Source organism: Atta colombica, unplaced genomic scaffold (genome assembly GCF_001594045.1).
Source record: "Atta colombica isolate Treedump-2 unplaced genomic scaffold, Acol1.0 scaffold28, whole genome shotgun sequence".
In the NCBI taxonomy this organism is placed as follows: Eukaryota; Metazoa; Arthropoda; class Insecta; order Hymenoptera; family Formicidae; genus Atta; species Atta colombica.
Genome location: NW_017259381.1, coordinates 469,689 through 487,451, shown reverse-complemented (window position 1 = coordinate 487,451; position 17,763 = coordinate 469,689). Strand labels below are relative to the sequence as shown.

Here is a 17,763-nt window from a genome sequence, read left to right as displayed (position 1 = left end):
GCTTTGTCTAAATATCCTTGTTGTTCTTCAATTTGACCTTTCATTAGCCACATTGGGGAAGTCGTCAAAGGCTTCGAGAATTTCCTTTAACAGATGTAATGTTGCGTCAAGATTATTAAGAGCCCATTCCAACTTGGCGCTTTTCATCATCACTAGGCGTCGGAGCGGATGCTCTGGCTCTTGCCAATAAACGTCGCGCTCTCTCATATTCTGAGTTTTCAGATTCGAGCTTGCCAACCAAATTTCTTCGGAATTTGAATTAGCTTGAATTAGCGAGAGATAAAATATAGCTGGTACATCGCCCTAAAAAAGCAATGGAATTGCATAAAAAGAAATAATAAATAAGAAATAAATGTTATAAATATATAAATTATAAGAATTAATCTACTTACAGCTAGCCATTTTGATTTTGCATCCATCAGCCAAAGCATTTCGCTCTTGGGACAATGAACGACTCTTTGTAATAAAATTTCCAAAGATTCCTGCGTGCCATCTTTTCAAAATAAGCTGCACCAAATTGATTTCTTACTAAGAAATGTTGTTAATGCATAAGCATAGACAGCTTTGGCACATTCCAATGCTCCTTGTTAAGCGCACTGTAAGCAATATTTTTTTAAATATAAATATTCATTTCGCATATATATCATTTGTTTACATAGGAAATTACAAAATTATATAGAAAATTATTAGTCTTACAATTTCAACATTTTTCATTCAAATATGTTTTCTGTCCTCTTCTTCTACTCCAAAACCAATAATAATTTTAACAATAACTCGAACAGTGCATTGCCCTTGCTTTTTCAGCTTCCATAGCTTCTTTAAACCAATGTTTACCTACCTATTGATCTCTACTTCATTTGCACTTAACGAGGATATAGTATGTTCGATAATCTTCTTCACCATATGTTTATTGCCATTTGCTTCTTCCAATTTTGCAGTCCAAATTTGTCTATCGTTTGGGATATTCTCTCTAGCTTTGTTTAAGACTTTTCTTACATTATCGTTTCCAATCTAGCAAGAGCAAGCCACAAATCTACACTAATCGGACAACATTCGACCGCACGACTGAGCAAGATTCGTCCATCCTCGGGATCTTCTAACTCAACAGCCGCTTTCCACAGTCCGAATTCGGGATAGATTCTAGTGCCTTTCGATACATTCTTCGCTTCGCTTCGCTTCGCTTCGCTTCCGTTTCTAAATCCTTTATCCAAAATTCTCACGAATGTCGGAATGTGGCGCACCAATTGTGCTATTACTGCTTTTGCTTTCCGGTGGCTGCAGTCTTGCAGCTTCTAATCACAGATCTTCAGAAGTAGGATTAACTTCGCATCCTTTCATTATTAAGGTTTCTTGCCGAACCTTTCCAGTCATCTCTTCTAGATGCGCAAATGCAATCCATGCAGGAGGATGATTAGGATTAGTTTTTCTGACGGATTTTAATAATAATTTGGCTTTCTTTATGTCGCTATAAAAAAATAAAAAAATTGTATTAAAGGTTTTATCCATTTATAAAATTTTGAAATTAAATATTACTTTAAAACCAAATATGTACAATAATTATTTACTTACTTTATGTCTCCACCATAAGTAGGTATCAGACTCTGTAAATCCATAAGGTATTCTTTTGGATCAACTACAGTTTAGCTCTACTACAAAATCAGAAACCTGATTCAGCTTGACATTCATTAATGTGTTTCTGGCCTGTCCAATCTTTCTGAGATCAAGATCCTCCGTAGGAGTTAACATACCAGATGTCATCACACCTGGCATCATGGAAGTGAGATCGCTAGATGGATCAATGCTGGTAGACATCTCTCCTCCTAAATTTCTCGCTACAGAATCTGGCAACGGAGTGAATTTTTCTGCTCTTAGATTACGCTGCTTTCGATTTCTAGCATCTCCTATCTCAAGAACATTCTTCCATTCATCTTCAGTTACATTAATTTTCTTTTTAAGTTTGAGAATTGCTGAGCAAGTATGTCCCAGCTATCTTGACGATAGCGTTCCAATTCTTCTCTGGTATATTCTTTACGTTTTTCATCCATTTGTTTATCAATAGCTTCATAAATAGTATCTACTTCTTCATAATCTTTATCATAAGGATCGTGGCACAATATGAGAATATTAATATCTCATATTACTTAGAACATTATTACTTAACAGATCTATTCTACTTATTTTACTGAAAAAAGAGCCTCCATATCCTGAAAATTTATCATAATATGAATTATTAAAGTCTTCTTCATTTTCCTCCTCTTCTTTCTTTTTTATATATTTTGTGGGTGGAACATGTCTGTCATCTCTATTATGTTTACAATAAATTTAAAATTAAAAGCATTCTAAAATTTGATTCTGTCAAGTACAAGTTTTTTATTCTTTATTCTCTGTTCAACATTCGATGAACAGGGATAAAAATAATACTGGAATTGATGGAATTGAGTTTTGAAATATACCTCTATAAGTAGTATACACAGGTAAGAAAGGAGGCTGTGAGAAGAGGATAAAGTTCTCTAGAGTACAGCAGCAACAATGTACGCTACTTGTGATCCTACCTTGCTTATGAATTTGCCTAATCTTCTTAATATTTATTACATTATAGACTCATTTATTTAATAAGACCAATAAATATTTTTAATATACATTTTACTATTGCTTAGGGATCTGTCTAATCCTTTTGGAATCTATTATTTTTAAATGTATATGTATATATATTGTAGACTCATTCATTTAGCAAGGCAAAGATTAAATAAATATATTCAATATACACTCTACCTTGCATAGGAATCTAATCTTTATAGAACTATTACTTTTAGTATATTTTAGTTTCAATCTCATTTGAGTTGGGTTCATATATTACTGTTAATCGATTGTCAGTACTAAAAATCTATCTATCTAATCTAAGGTAGCTTCCATTATATACTGTACTAACAACTGGTAATAATACAAACACGGTCTTAATACGGCGAAGATTTAATATACAAAGTGCATGTGATCAAAGCATGCATCCAGCATATGCATAGTTCCTTACATTATGTCAACATAACAAATTTCGTAATCTCTTCGTAAACAGTAGTGAACATTAGATTAATATCTCGCTTTGTAGAACAGAGTGACACTTTCTTTTCTGCCAGATTCTTTCGTTTCATGCAAAAAATGCGTCGAATGAGCCTAACTTTAAAATTGAAGGTGAGGTAGCTATTCCAAATAATTACCTTTTTTCAATTGTATAATGTAATTTTTTACTTATGAAACGTCATTGGCATTTTGAGCGGGACCAATATCAGACCGTATTGTAAATCCCGTTGCTCTGAATAGCAAAAAGAAATTATATAAATTTGTTATTTAATTATAGTTTATATCAATGGAGATAAATACATACAAATATTATATACTAGGTTAAAACTTACTCTCTACCAATACCGGCAACATATCCCAAGAAAGTCGGCACACCCAAAAAATGCTTTTTACTCCGCGTATTTAATGAAACCGAAAAAACTGCCATCTTGGTGGTTCTTAAACTGGGTCTATGTGTGATTTCTAATTGCTTAATACATTAAAGCCCGATATCCATGTTGCTAGAAATCGGTCCGAGATCTCGAACAGAAAAAAAATTAACAAATCACATTTGAATTATTTGATCACATTGTGATTGGTCAATTCATTCTTTCTTCATCCGAGGTTTTGCATCGATTTCTAGTATCGTGGACACAAGGCTTTATCAACACAGGAATGCACAAAATACAAGGCCGAAATCAGATGTTTGACCAATCCAAAACAACCAGAACAAAAGGAGTCAAAATTTCTTTGTCCTCATTGGTACAATTTCAATTTTTAATCTTTAATCTCAATCTTTAATGCATAGTCTGATTCCGATCTAATGGTCTACAATGTAAGAGATTCCACATAATAAAAAGAACAGAGAACAGAGAATAAAAATTTCAACCTACCAAAATTATGTATTGTGGAATATGCAGTTTCTGATAGGTTGAAATTCTTATTCTCTGTTCTCTGTTCTTTGTTCCTTTTGCGCGGAGCCCTTAATAGTAGTTTAAGAAGTAGGCGTAAAAATCAACTAATCATAATTATTTTTCTCATATTCGACTATGATATGATGATATTGGTCAATTACTACGTTTATTCCTTAATCCAGTGCTGCTATTGTCCATTGTAGACTAAGCCCATTTTATAATAGGCAGTAGCAGTAGTGAATTAAGGAGTAGACGTAGAAATCAATCGTAGTCGAATGTAAGAAGGATAATTAATTATGATTAGTAGATTTCTGTGCCTACTCTTTAATTCACTACTGCTACTGCACATTGTAGAATAGGCTTAAAGCTTTCTACAATAGAGACGTAAGCCGTAAGAAATTAACTAATCATAGTCAATTATTCTTTTCACACTTAATTATGAATGGATAATTTCTTACGGCTTATAACTTGCCTCTATTGTAGAACGGGCATAATGCGTCGCCTACAATATACGGAGGAAGAAGAGTAAGAAATTGGCCAATCACAGTCGATTATTCTTCTCACATTCGACTGTGATTGGTCAATTTCTTACTCTTTTTACTCCGTGTAGATGATTCCAGAATCAGGGGTTCGAATGTGTATTTGAAATAAGGTGAAAATTACAAAAGTGAACAATAATTACTAGGTATTGACCAATTAAATTATCAATATTCTAGTAAATTTATTCACTTTTGTAATTTTCATTTCATTTCAAGATACCCAATTGACTCCTACTACGCATTGAAAATTGATATTAAGGATTGAAATTTGATTAATGAGGGTGCGATCCTATGTGGAATTGGCGGAACGCTTGGTTGTAACTTTATTTCGCCGATTCCGTTCCACTAAAATGTGTTTTCCTATGTCCCATAGAGTGGAATTTCCACTCTAAGAAACTCAGAACGCACATTTAGCGTTGACCAATCACAAGAGCCTTGCCATAGGTCAGTTTCATTAGATCCACTGGAATAGCGTTTATCACTGGCTTGCATTGATTGCGCATCTGCAAGTTCCGCTCCATGGGATATAGGAAACTAAATTCTTGCGGAACGGAAATCACACATACAGGGACATTGCCTTGATTTTATTTTGTGTACCCACTTTGATTTTGATTTATATTTTTTATTTTCGCCTTTCTGTATATTATATATACGACATTCGTGTTCTGACCATATTGATCTCCGCATTTATTTAGAGACTTATAGCGTTTTCTCTTGGCTGCACTAGCTTGCCCAATGTAACACTCAGACAGTATAGCGTGTTTTCTTGGCTGGTGAATTTATTCAGTGTAAGGCGTTAAACACAAGGAACAAGGAATAACGAGCTGTCCAATCAGAGCTCTAGGATATAATATCGAACTTACATACCAGAGCTCTGATTGAACGATTTGTTACTCCCTATTGCCTGTGCCTATTGTGTTTAAGCCTTAATGTTTCCATGGCTATAATGTAATACAAATTTTATGCACGAAATGGGGTTTTGCTATACGAACTCAAAGAGACGATATAGAGCCAGTGTGACAAAAATTTGAAAATGAAAGTCAACCGGCAGCAGAATTAAATCGGATACATGAAAATACACGGTTTTTGATAAGTTGATATCGTTATTCCTTATTCCTTCTATTGTGATGCCCCATTAAACACGATAGTATGAAGTAATATACATACACCATGATGTATGTATACTTTTGTAGTGCAGCATCGAGGTTACACTCTGTGTATCCCAAAAAAAAACGGTATTAATTAATTACCTTTAGTGTTACGTTGAAATTCCATTATCACTCCATTCTTCCCAATTAGAAATAGTTCCTCGAAAAGACGTTATGATGAAAAAGTTGTCGATTCGAAGCTTGCAAATTTCAACATTTTCGAGTAACAAAAAAATATGTATGTAGAGAATGAATTTTTGATATATTTTTAATATTTTTGGTATAAATTTGTGATACGTCATCTTATATTTTAAATATTTTCGTTCAAAGGTCAAATCGACATTTTTTAAATTTTATTTCGACAATATCGCTCTAATCATAAAAGCTTTCTCAAAATTTTTCAGAATTTATAAATAATTTTATAACTTTTTAGAAAATTGTGGAATATTTTTATATGAATCGGAACATTTTTTTTTATATGTTCCATCTCTTTCACAACATTTTTGAACAGATATATTACAATTATATATCTATTAGTATTATAAGTGAAACAGAAAACAAAAAGTATATTGTAGAATTAGCCTTAAAGTCATGGCACACACTTTCCGTAACAATAACCATAAGATATATAGTAAAAATGAGTCAATCACAGTCAAGAATTATTTTGAATTCTTAATTCTAATTGGCTGATTCTTACGATATGTCTTATGATTATTGTTACGAAAGATGTGTGCAGAGAGAAACCTGAGAGAGGACTCAAAATCTGTAACCGCAAAATGCTTATGACATTGCAAACATTAGTTGCGGTGCTCGAATCAGTTCTTTTTTCTGGTTTTCCTTTTTCTCTATCTCTAATGTCATGCGTTCTGCGTGCAGATCTTTTGTAAGCCTCTGCGATAGATTTTAAGTTAGTGCTCGGTAAGATTAATCATCATTTCATGTTCATTGTAAGATCGATTACTGCTCATGTCGTTAGATAATTACTCGCGCCGTCAGATGAATGCTTATGTTATAGATTTTTTAATTTCTCATATTCTAACCTAATAATGCAATACCGATATCCAAGCTGTCGTAACGCAATTACGTCTCTACTCTTTACGTACGTTCCAAGTATTTATTTAAATTTATATTAAATCGCTTTATAGTCAGTGAGTCAGAAACAATGAGTAACATTTCTTTATGAATTTAGTGATTTCCCGTCATTCTTCCTTCGCCATTAATTAGCCGTCGTCGGCGCTTAGACACGCTCGGCATCACATTATAGTTGCGTTTAGTAATGCAAATCTGAGACGTCGGAGTGCTTTTATATTGTGTGTCTTCCAATAAGCGACATAGTGATCTTGATATGTCATCTTTGTTTAATATTGGCAAACAACAAGGATGTAATGATCTATTGTGTCACACTAGGTTGTTTGCGTCGCACGCTCCAACATGCTCCAATACGCGTCCAATTCGCGTCACTGGAACCAATATGGCGATTAGATGTTCGCGTCGCGTTAAAGCATACTCCATGGATCAATTAAAAGCCCGCGCCATTTGTCTCACCTCAGAAGGTGGTATGATTGGGGCACGTTACGCACACATGTGTAATATATAATATAGTATAATCCTACAATAACAAAATAAAATAATAAAATAAAATAAATAAAATTAGAAAAATAAAAAAAATAAAATAAAATAATATTAATACAATAAAATATAATATAATATAAAAATATAAAAATATAATATAACTTTTATATAGAAAAGTAGCTCATGTATTATAAATGCAATGTAATAAATCAAGACTTTTTAAAAAAACGAGCAAATGTAGTTAACTAATAAAATTCGTCTTTTATTACATTCATATAACGCTATAAATTTCGAATGTTTCGTCTTACAAAGTCTTCATCAGTGATAATAAAAAAAACGTATTTATGTAACCTTATCCAATGTCAACGAACTAACATATGTTACATAATAAAAATTATCACTCTAGGCTAATCTTATTTAGTTATTCCTATAGTATTTATAGTATAATAGTATAGTCTAATCTATAGTATAGTATTTATAATTTATACATATATTCGTTATACGAATATAATAAAAGACGAATTTTATTAGTTAACTACATTTGCTCGTTTTTTAAAAAAAGTCTTGACATTTTAATAACTTTTATATTTATTAAAAACGCATTTATTTTGTATAATTATATATTGTTAAAAACACTTTTCAAATAATCGAGATAACACAAAATATCCGAAACAAAACGAGACGCATATCCAATTCGAGTTGATTCGAGTCGATTTATTACTCACGGATTAGATTAGGTGACATGCTCACTTGTCCTAAATCCGTTCGTGTTACTGAACATTGGAGCACATGAATGCAACTGCTCCAACCGCCATCTTACCTGTGATCCAAGTGCTCTCTGGGTTAATTTGGACCATGAGACGCGAATAAACCTATTAATTTCATTAATGTTAATACTGATAGCCTCCCTATTTCAAAAAGTTCTAAAAGTCAGTTATGACCTATCCTAATCAAATTCAAATTGTTTTATCAGGTTCTGTATCTTTTCTCATTGGTGTATATCATATAATAAGCCAACAACTCATGATTTTTTACAATACTTTGTCACAGAGTTCAAACAATTATCTACAATTAGTTTTACGAAAATATGTAAAATTTATTATGTTAAAATTAAAGCAATCATATGTGATAGTGCTGCATGATCATTTGTAACTTGTACCAGAGAGAAATCTGAGAGAGGCCACGGCGGTCTTTTTCGCGTGATAGGCAAAAGTTACATTACGCTAGCGGGAGCGAGAAGAGCTCTCGCTGTCTTACAATTAGTTGCCTTCGGTGCGTCGAGTGAAGGAGACAGCGAGACGTAGTGCGAAAGAGTCAGAGGCCTCTTCTATCGCCTAAAAGGTTTTACTGGCCGAAGCACGATTGCACACGGATATGGATTCAATCTTTACGTGTGTTGCGTGACGTCACGACAGTGGCAACTTGACTGCCGCTTGCCGAGGTATCCGCGTACATATAACGCGTCCAATACACATAACGTACAATGCCATAACAGTAAGCATTAAACTGTATAATATAATTAGAATATATTGATAATTATTTTAGCAACCTGACTTCTCTAAAACTTGTTAAGACTATGTCACTATAACTATAAATCTATAAAAATTCATTTATTTTTCGTCTCATGATTATATGCATATTCGATATGACTGCAGTGAAATTAATTTTCATAATTTGAGATAGCAGTGAGATAATACTTGATTTCTAATAAGACTGCCATTTCGTATTGTACATTATTTTCTATTCTCTTGTATAGTCTACTATAATAATTAATTTCGAAATTTTTCTCTCGTTTGGATAAGATACTTCCAAACAAATAAAAAGTTGATGTATTATGTTATATTATGTTAGTTAAAAAATCAATTCAAATAAAAACTATAGTAAACTTTATATACCGAAGTTTTTAAATAAATAAATGTGAAAAATACTACAATTTATATTGTATTCTCTAATAAATATACGCAGTTTTGATTGTATTTAAAAGTAAGGAATATTTTTCAATCATGACACCATATAGAGAATATTCTAAGCATTTTGTAAGAAAAGTATAAAATACAATTAGAATTTTTTATTCAAATTTGATCATTACACGAAAAAGAGTTCAAAAGCATTTGGAAAACTAAAACAAACCTGTGTATCTATATTTTCAAATAATTCTCGACACTTGTAGTTCCGGTTTTAAGAGAAAAAAATTCAAATTTTCTTAAAAGTTGTCATTTTTCATTGGTGTCAAAGAATTATTCTTAAATGGTGTGTTTATATCGAATTATTCCAGCGAAATATCGTTTTTGTTTAACATTAATTAAATTAAATCGACTCTCTCTCTCTCTCTTTCTCTCTCTCTCTCTCTCTCTCTCAATTATTTTAATGCAAAGTTATCCATTCTAACATTTAATGCTCTGCTATTGCTATCTGAAATTGTGATATTAGAAGCGAGAAAATAAAGAATGAATGCAAGTTATATTTAAATACTATTCAATAACATTCTTTTTTTGTTTCTGTACTACACACATTACACTAAAGCTTTCTTTAATTTTTGCTTTCACCAAAAATCAAACGTACCCATTTCATTAGATTCCAAAAGTGTACACTGGTTCAGCCTCAGAAAACAGATCTAATATTTTGTAATCGATAGAATAGATAAAATGTACCGAAAACTTTTCTTGTTACGAAGAGAAATTAAATCATATTTATTTTAAATATAATTAATTTGACATTTTATTATGGCGAACATAGTTTATTTCGTTTTGGGTTACGTATCATTTTCAGATACATTATTTAATAAACAAAAAGGGAACATTTGATATCGGATCTATCAGATTGTAAAACATTATTTTACTGAAACATATTTCCATATTAAGTTATATTTTATAACAATGTGTTTATATTTGTAATGCAGTATCGAATATATTATTACAGATATTCTTAAGAATTGTTTAATAGTTTCGATATTACACAAGTAATGCGTAACGTAAAATATTCAACAGAGAACACTTTCAAAGCGTTTAGAATTGCATAAATATCAAATCATCAAAACTCAGTAAAAAGTCAACGCAGAACAAAAATAAAAAAAATTTTAAAGCTTGTACTGTAACATGTTTTTGAAAAAATTTTTATGTTTACGATTTCGTATTTAAAGATCACATTGTTACATATGATACTTAAAATTACATTCAATAATCTGCAACTTGGTAAAAAGTACGTTTTAAAAACATTTGATACTTTTACATAAAAGTATAGAACTTTACCTATACAAACTGTTTCTTTTTAATTTCCTCATGATTTTTCTTGGTGGATCACGTCTAATGTAAATACATTAATAAACACACACGCGCACGCACACACGCACACATGCACGCACTTCTCATACCCAAAAAAACCTGACCATTTTTTTCACAAATTTTTAATATTTTCAAATAGCAATAACTCAGTGAAAAATCATCGTAGCGAAATGTTTAAAAAAGCCTTTTATAGATTGAAATCTCTACTTTCTAGATCGGTACTTTAAAAAACAGTCGTACTGATGTTATATGAAGTTACATAAATGAAGATGCATGAATTTCTTAAAATTTGTTTATCAAATTTGCGAAGTTTCCACGACGCTAATTAAAAATTGCGTACAAATAGGGTTCATAGCTTTCGAAAGAATGAATCTTTATCTTTAATTTGTTTTTATAGACCTCTGTACAATTTTTTTCACGGAGTTGAAGCAAAAACGACCTTTTTTGCTTAATGTTGAATAATTCGATGAAAAAAAATCGTATAAAGATTTATAAACAAGCAAATTGAAGATAAAAGTTCACACTTTCGATTGCTGTAAACCGCATTTTTGTGATCTTTATTTCATACATAAACACTTGTAAAATTTGTATAAAATTTTTACATTTGACGAGTATCTATTTGTGTCCGTAGCTCCATAAAGGATCAGTCGGATTGAAATACTAATTACTGATTTCAAAAGTAAAGATTTCAATCTTTAAAATGTTTTTTTTTTAAATTTCGTTACGATCATTTTTGACGGAGTTATTTTATCTTGAAGGTTATTAAGAATTAACTTTGAAAAGGTCAAACCTTAAAATCAAGCCTTAAAAGATCATTTAGAATTAGCTTTAAAAAGGTTAAAATCATTACGTATCTCTGCGAAAAAAATTATTACGAATACGCACGCACACACGCAAGCGTGCATCTATTTTTTATTTAAAATAAGAAATAGCTTTCGAGAACCTATTTAAAATAAATGACAAGTTATTTTTATATTTTAAATAATAGTTATTCTAAATAAGTTATTTTAAATAAATAAATGCATTTTCGGACCCTATTCCTTATTTAATATTTTAAATAAGTTTTTTGGGACCTATTTTATATTTTTTATTTCAAAGTCGTATCAGTTATTTTACCGAATCCTGCTTTTAAAGCATTTCTAACGAAACCTCACATAACATTTTTTTCTTTCCATTGCACTTATATAATATGCTTTCGCAATTAATTATTGTACAAATAAGTTTCCGCCGTTTGCAAAAGACGGCGCCACTAATAAACTATAGTTAAAATTGTTTGATGTAAAACAACATATCGTAAGATTGGACATTCAGCAACCATAGCCTTGAAATATTAGCGATTTTATAGCATCATATATTTTTTTTTGTATCAAAATGTCGAATTTTGAGCCGAATAAGCGTCATTTGCGGGAACTTTTGATTTACTTCTTTAATTTGAAGAAATCTGTAGCTGAGGCTCATAGATTGCTTGTAGAAACGTATGGTGATGCTGCCTTAAGTGAGAGAAGTTGTCGTGAGTTTCAAAAGTTTAAGAACGGTTTGACGTCGAAGACAAAGAACGTAGCGGAAGGCCGAAAGTGTATGAAGATGCGGAATTGGAAGCATTATTGGAAGATTCGTGCCAAACGCAAAAAGAACTTGCACTTACATTAGGAGTGACTCAACAAACAATTTCATATCGTTTGAAATCATTGGGAATGATTCAAAAGCAAAGGAATTGGGTTCCATATGAACTGAAGCCGAGAAACATCGAACGCCGATTTTTCACATGTGAAATACTGCTTGTCAGGCATAAACGAAAGAGTTTTTGCATCGTATAGTTACTGGTGATGAAAAATGGATCCACTACGATAACCCAAAGAAGAGAAAATCATGAGGACCATCTGGCCATGCTTCAACATCGACAACCAAGTCGAATATTCATGGAAAAAAACTCATGTTGTATATTTGGTGGGATCAGCTTGGTATCGTGTATTCGTATTATGAGTTGCTCAAACCGAACGAGACCATTACTGAAGCTCTCTTCCGAACATAATTGATGAGATTAAACCGAGCATTCAAGAAAAAGCGCCCACTACTCCAGGCATGACAAAATTATTCTCCTGCATTATAATGCTCGACCACATGTTGCGGCGCCGGTCAAAAACTACTTAAAACTACTTAAAAACTCAAATGGGAACCCTACCCGCCGTATTCTCCAGACATTGCTCCTTCGATTACCACTTGTTCCGATCGATGATGCATGGCCTGTCTGAGCAGTACTTCACATCATATGAAGATACCAAAAATTGTATCGATGATTGGATAGCCTCAAAAGATGAAGCGTTCTTCCGCGGTATTCACATGCTATCGGAAAGATGACAAAAAGTAGTGGCTAGAGATGGCTATTACTTTGAATAAAACATGTTCTTTCACAATAAATTAATTTTTGATAAAAAAAACGGCGGAAACTTATTTGTACTCTCAATATCTGTTAAATAATATTAAGTTGTTCAGAAAATTCATTTTCAAATTTTGTTAACTCAAAATTATATACAGAATAGAAAGACAAAGGGCTATGAGCTTAAAATTAATCATTATAAATTAAAATTTGAAATCGTTAATAAATAAACATGTCATATAATTAAAATATAAAACTTTAATAAATAAAAACAACACCCAACGTTTCGATCCCTGTTGGATCATTATCAATGTAAACAAAAATAACAGTGGAAATATTACATAAATAAAATATATAAAAATTATAATGCGCTTTCGCAGTACTAATTGTCAATGTCGCTCAATATGTAATAAATGTTATAAGAATGTTATAATCGATAATCATGTATTCCTCTAGATTGTGTATGTAGATTTTAGACAAACATACTTGTTTCTGCTAAAAAGTACAAATATAATATAAAAATGTAATAGAAATAAGTAATCAAATCTAATAACAGAAATACAAACTAAGAAGCAAAAAAAAATAATGAAAAAGTAATTTAATATTATGAAAAATGTACATTAAAATCATTAATACGAATTGAAATTACGAATTAATACGAATTGTGTGATGTACAGTCATAAATTATATATATTAAATTTAGTAGCAGCTAAATCAAATAAGAATGAATATAATCGTGTGTCAATATAATATAAACGTCTATTCTTAGGCAATGCGATGAGATTGAAAATATAGTCATTTCTCTAAGATGCTCGGAGACAATATAAAATCCAACTTATAGATAGAAAATCTAATTTATTTAAGTCTATCTAATCAGAATGTAGTTTATAAGATTTCCTGTAACGATTGTGAGGCGAACTATGTTGGTCAGACAAAAAGAAAATTAAGTACGAGATTACATGAACATATGATATTAAGAAGAATACTGGTTCTCCTATTGTTATAATTAATCATCGTATCAATTTTTATCACAATTTTAGATAGAACGAAGTAAAAATTTTTGCGAATCTTCGTATAACAAGAGATTAGTGTCTGAAATGATTCAGTAGTGCGCGGCAGCATATGGCGTTACAAGCGTTAGGGTCTGAGCACAAGAATGTCGTAATACTTACTTAGATTGAAATTATAGACGTAAATAACGCATAAGCTTTCGTCTCCAAGAGACGGCAATAAATCCTACATCATACGCCAAAGCTTGTGCGTTATTTACGTCTACAACTTAAGTCTTTAACTTAAAATAAATAAAAATACATTGAATAGATGCGTTTTCGCGTAAGAATAAATATTTGATAAAAAATGTTTCTCTGTCCCACGAACCAAGATATTATACATCAAAGTTGATGACTATTGAGGTTAAGAAATCTCATATTATATTTAAATGTATCGATATGATCATGTGTTGTGATCACGTGTGCAAGTTCTTGCAGACAGACGATATTTTCTACTGCAGACTCTGATTATACTGAAAAATGATATTCAATATAGCAATTCAATATAGCAATAAATAAAGATTCTTGGCTCGCTGTTCAAAAATGTGTTGATAATGCTTAAAACTTAATTCATACGGGCCAAAATTCATACAGGAAATGATTTGACCGAGATTTAACCGATCATAAACGAATACAATCCTAACAGCACAAAGTCGACTCTAAGTCTTTGTGACTTAGGTCGACTTTAAGTCGACTTGTCAAAAAGTCTACATAAAATATTCGTAAGATGTCGTTGCAATGTACGCGCACGTGATTGCGCACGATGCAGTATACAACAACTAATAAATGGAGATTGCAGAAATAGCGGCCGGAAATCTGTTAATAATTAAAGAATAGAATTAATATTATAAAAGACTTATTATTAAAGATTTGGGAACATCAGTGCAACTATAGTAATATATTTTTGTGTAAAATATTATTTATGTATTTAATTATTAATTAAAGACATTTTAAAATTGGAATAATGCGTATATAGTCAGAGCCGGATTGTATAGGTTAATTATTTATGATTAAATAACTAGAAAACCTGAAAATGTCCAAACAATTTTCTGAGTTGTCGAAACGTCAACGAAATAGGCGAACTTTATTACAATTGGAACGATTAAGGCATCACAATCGCAATTAAATAGTAAGCGTGCATTCTTGCCAGACTATCAACAAGTAAGTTTAGATGAAGCTAATTATTTCATAATATTTTAAAATCTTTCATGATTAATTGTGTATATTTTTGTTTGTTGTGCAGTAAACTCTACTTCGAAACAGATCAACGATTCGAAAAATATGAAAAATAATTATCTCATATCACAACAGTGCCATATATGTATCTCCTATTTGTAACTTTATTTAAATTTCTGTAGAAAAGCAACAAAAATCTACGATAAAAATTCCCGGCATCTCATCTATCAGCTCTGGGAAAGTCAAGTCAATGTATTATCATCAGGAGCGACACAATGAACATCACTTATCTGATATACAAGGTTGGTTAAGTTCTATATTCACAATCCCACAGTTTATATCAATGTATATACACAATATCAAAAATTTATTAGGAAAAAAATGAATCTATTACTTATATCTTTAAAATTTACAATTACAATCTGTGTACTGCTGTTTCTGTAATATTGCTAAGTAGGAATAGAAGTAAATTACAATAAGGACTTTCAATAGCATTTCCCAATGCTATATTTATTAAATATTTTATTAATATGTAGTATACATTAATAAAATATTAATAAAATATTTGATTTTCAGCTGTCTGTGAAGCCAATTATTAACAAATATGAATCGAGATATTTCACAATAAAGAACAGCATATGGCTTTAATGCTTTTTGTTTATTATTGTTTATTTTGTATGTAATATACATATTAATAAAATATTTGATTTTCAAACTTATTTGATTCACCACGATTCGATGGTATAGAAAATGAATCCTCAACGAGAAATCATAATAATTGCTGTGGTAAGCAAATAATTTTTTACAGAGGAACATTACTGATTTGTTAATAGTTCGTCTTTTTCTTAATATTATATTTTTATATTTATATTTTATATTGTATTATATTTTAAACAAAAATACATAAAAATACATAAAAATTATTTTAAGTAAATGCACATCATAAACTCACTCTCTTGTTCCTATAATAAATAATAAAAAACAAAAATTTTGGCAAATAGCCAATGCTGGTAATGATTATTATGATAATAGACAGATTTGACTTTATTAAAATATTAATATATTATTAAAATATTAATAGTTATTAATGTTAATTCAGTTTTTATGTTGCAATTTCTTCATATCATTACAGGCGAATGCAGAGATTATATCCGTAAGGAATTGAAAAGATTGTTCAGACAAATGTACGCTATTGAAGCTTTAAAAGAGGGGAATGCAGGATGAAGTGAGATTGTACAAGATCTGTTACCTCCATTGTCTCTAATGACGCTGAAAGAGTTCTTGCAGTGCGAAAATCAATTGGAAGTGAATATCAATATGAGAAAAACAATTTGTAAGTATATTGTCATATTGTCACATTTATTAAATATTACTTTAAATGCTTGTATTATCCATTAGGAAAATTGTGTTTTTTCAGAAATTTACTCGCCATCTTATAACTTTTCGTCATGTTTAATTTTTCATGTATCATCAAGGACTTTTTTTATTTATATGTATTAAATTTGGTAATTTTATATTGAGCATTATTGAAAAGGATTTGATATAATATTAAAGTATGACATAATGCAAATAGAAAATTAAGTGACAAAATTGCTACATAAAAAGATGTATGATGGTCAAATTAACTTAATAACATCGACTGAACTTGTTTTCAAACACGTATATTTCATTTTCGCTATCGTATATACATTTCTTCCATTCAATATTCCATTTGTGTATTTTTTGTAATTATATTACAGGAACATATGTTGAATCGGAGGTTCGACGGATAAGCAGTTTATTAGAAATATTTTATCACAAATTATCTCTAATGAAGCCAAATATCATGAACAAATCAGAAGAGTGGTGTAAGATTTAAATCCACATCCATAATCTGAACTAATAATCGGTAACATTTATTCTATTATATCTACTTTCCCATAACAACAAGATTTAAAACATTTTTGTGAGATTGAAAACATAGTCTTTTCCAATCTTCGTTGCGTCCATGAAATTCATCATAAATGTTATTTAAAAATATCGATGAAGTAAACATATCAAAGTATAAAGGCTCCCCCTATTGCTTACAGATAATTTTAACAAGTGAATTACATAAATGCGAAAATTATATTCAAAATTAGATTGTAAGATGTCTATTGTTTCTGATATCAGATAAATCCACTAACTATAATACATCCTAGCTGTCTCGTCGGTGCTAACAGATAATTTTGGAACGTATAGTTTGGTTGCCCATATTAAGGTTATAATAGGTAGAGTATTCACATTCGCTATTTTTAGTCCTTTTCCTAATCCCTTGCTCTCTCTCCATTCTGTCGCTGAGTTGAGAAGATTGAAGAGAGAAGAGAGAAAGTTGAAGATTGAAGAGAGAAAGAATGGAGAAAAGATTAAAAATGGCGGATACGAATACTTATATTATAGTACTCTATCTATATTTTTACACTTTGAAAGTTCAACGTGCAAATTCTTATTGATTATTTAAAAAAAAATTTGCATTGATACAAAAGTGAAAAAGTGTAATCAATCAGAACCTATTGCCTTAATTTAATTGGTTTGTTTATAAAATTTATAAATATTATTTTATATTTTTATTTTTATTAATACAATTATTTTAATTGTAGATATTTCAAACTCGGTGATGAAACGGTTACCAGGT

General features: G+C 30.7%; 1 long non-coding RNA gene and 1 pseudogene across 1 annotated transcript; one reads left to right on the top strand and one right to left on the bottom strand.

Annotated features, from left to right (window-relative positions):
- LOC108689876 overlaps positions 1-3,502 on the bottom strand; it is a 4,472-nt pseudogene extending 970 nt beyond the window's left edge.
- An 11,353-nt stretch (positions 3,503-14,855) lies between these two features.
- LOC108689878 lies at positions 14,856-17,763 on the top strand. Its single transcript, XR_001931853.1, has 5 exons — positions 14,856-15,095; positions 15,178-15,412; positions 16,243-16,443; positions 16,850-16,998; positions 17,729-17,763. It is a non-coding gene; the product is annotated as an uncharacterized LOC108689878 (long non-coding RNA).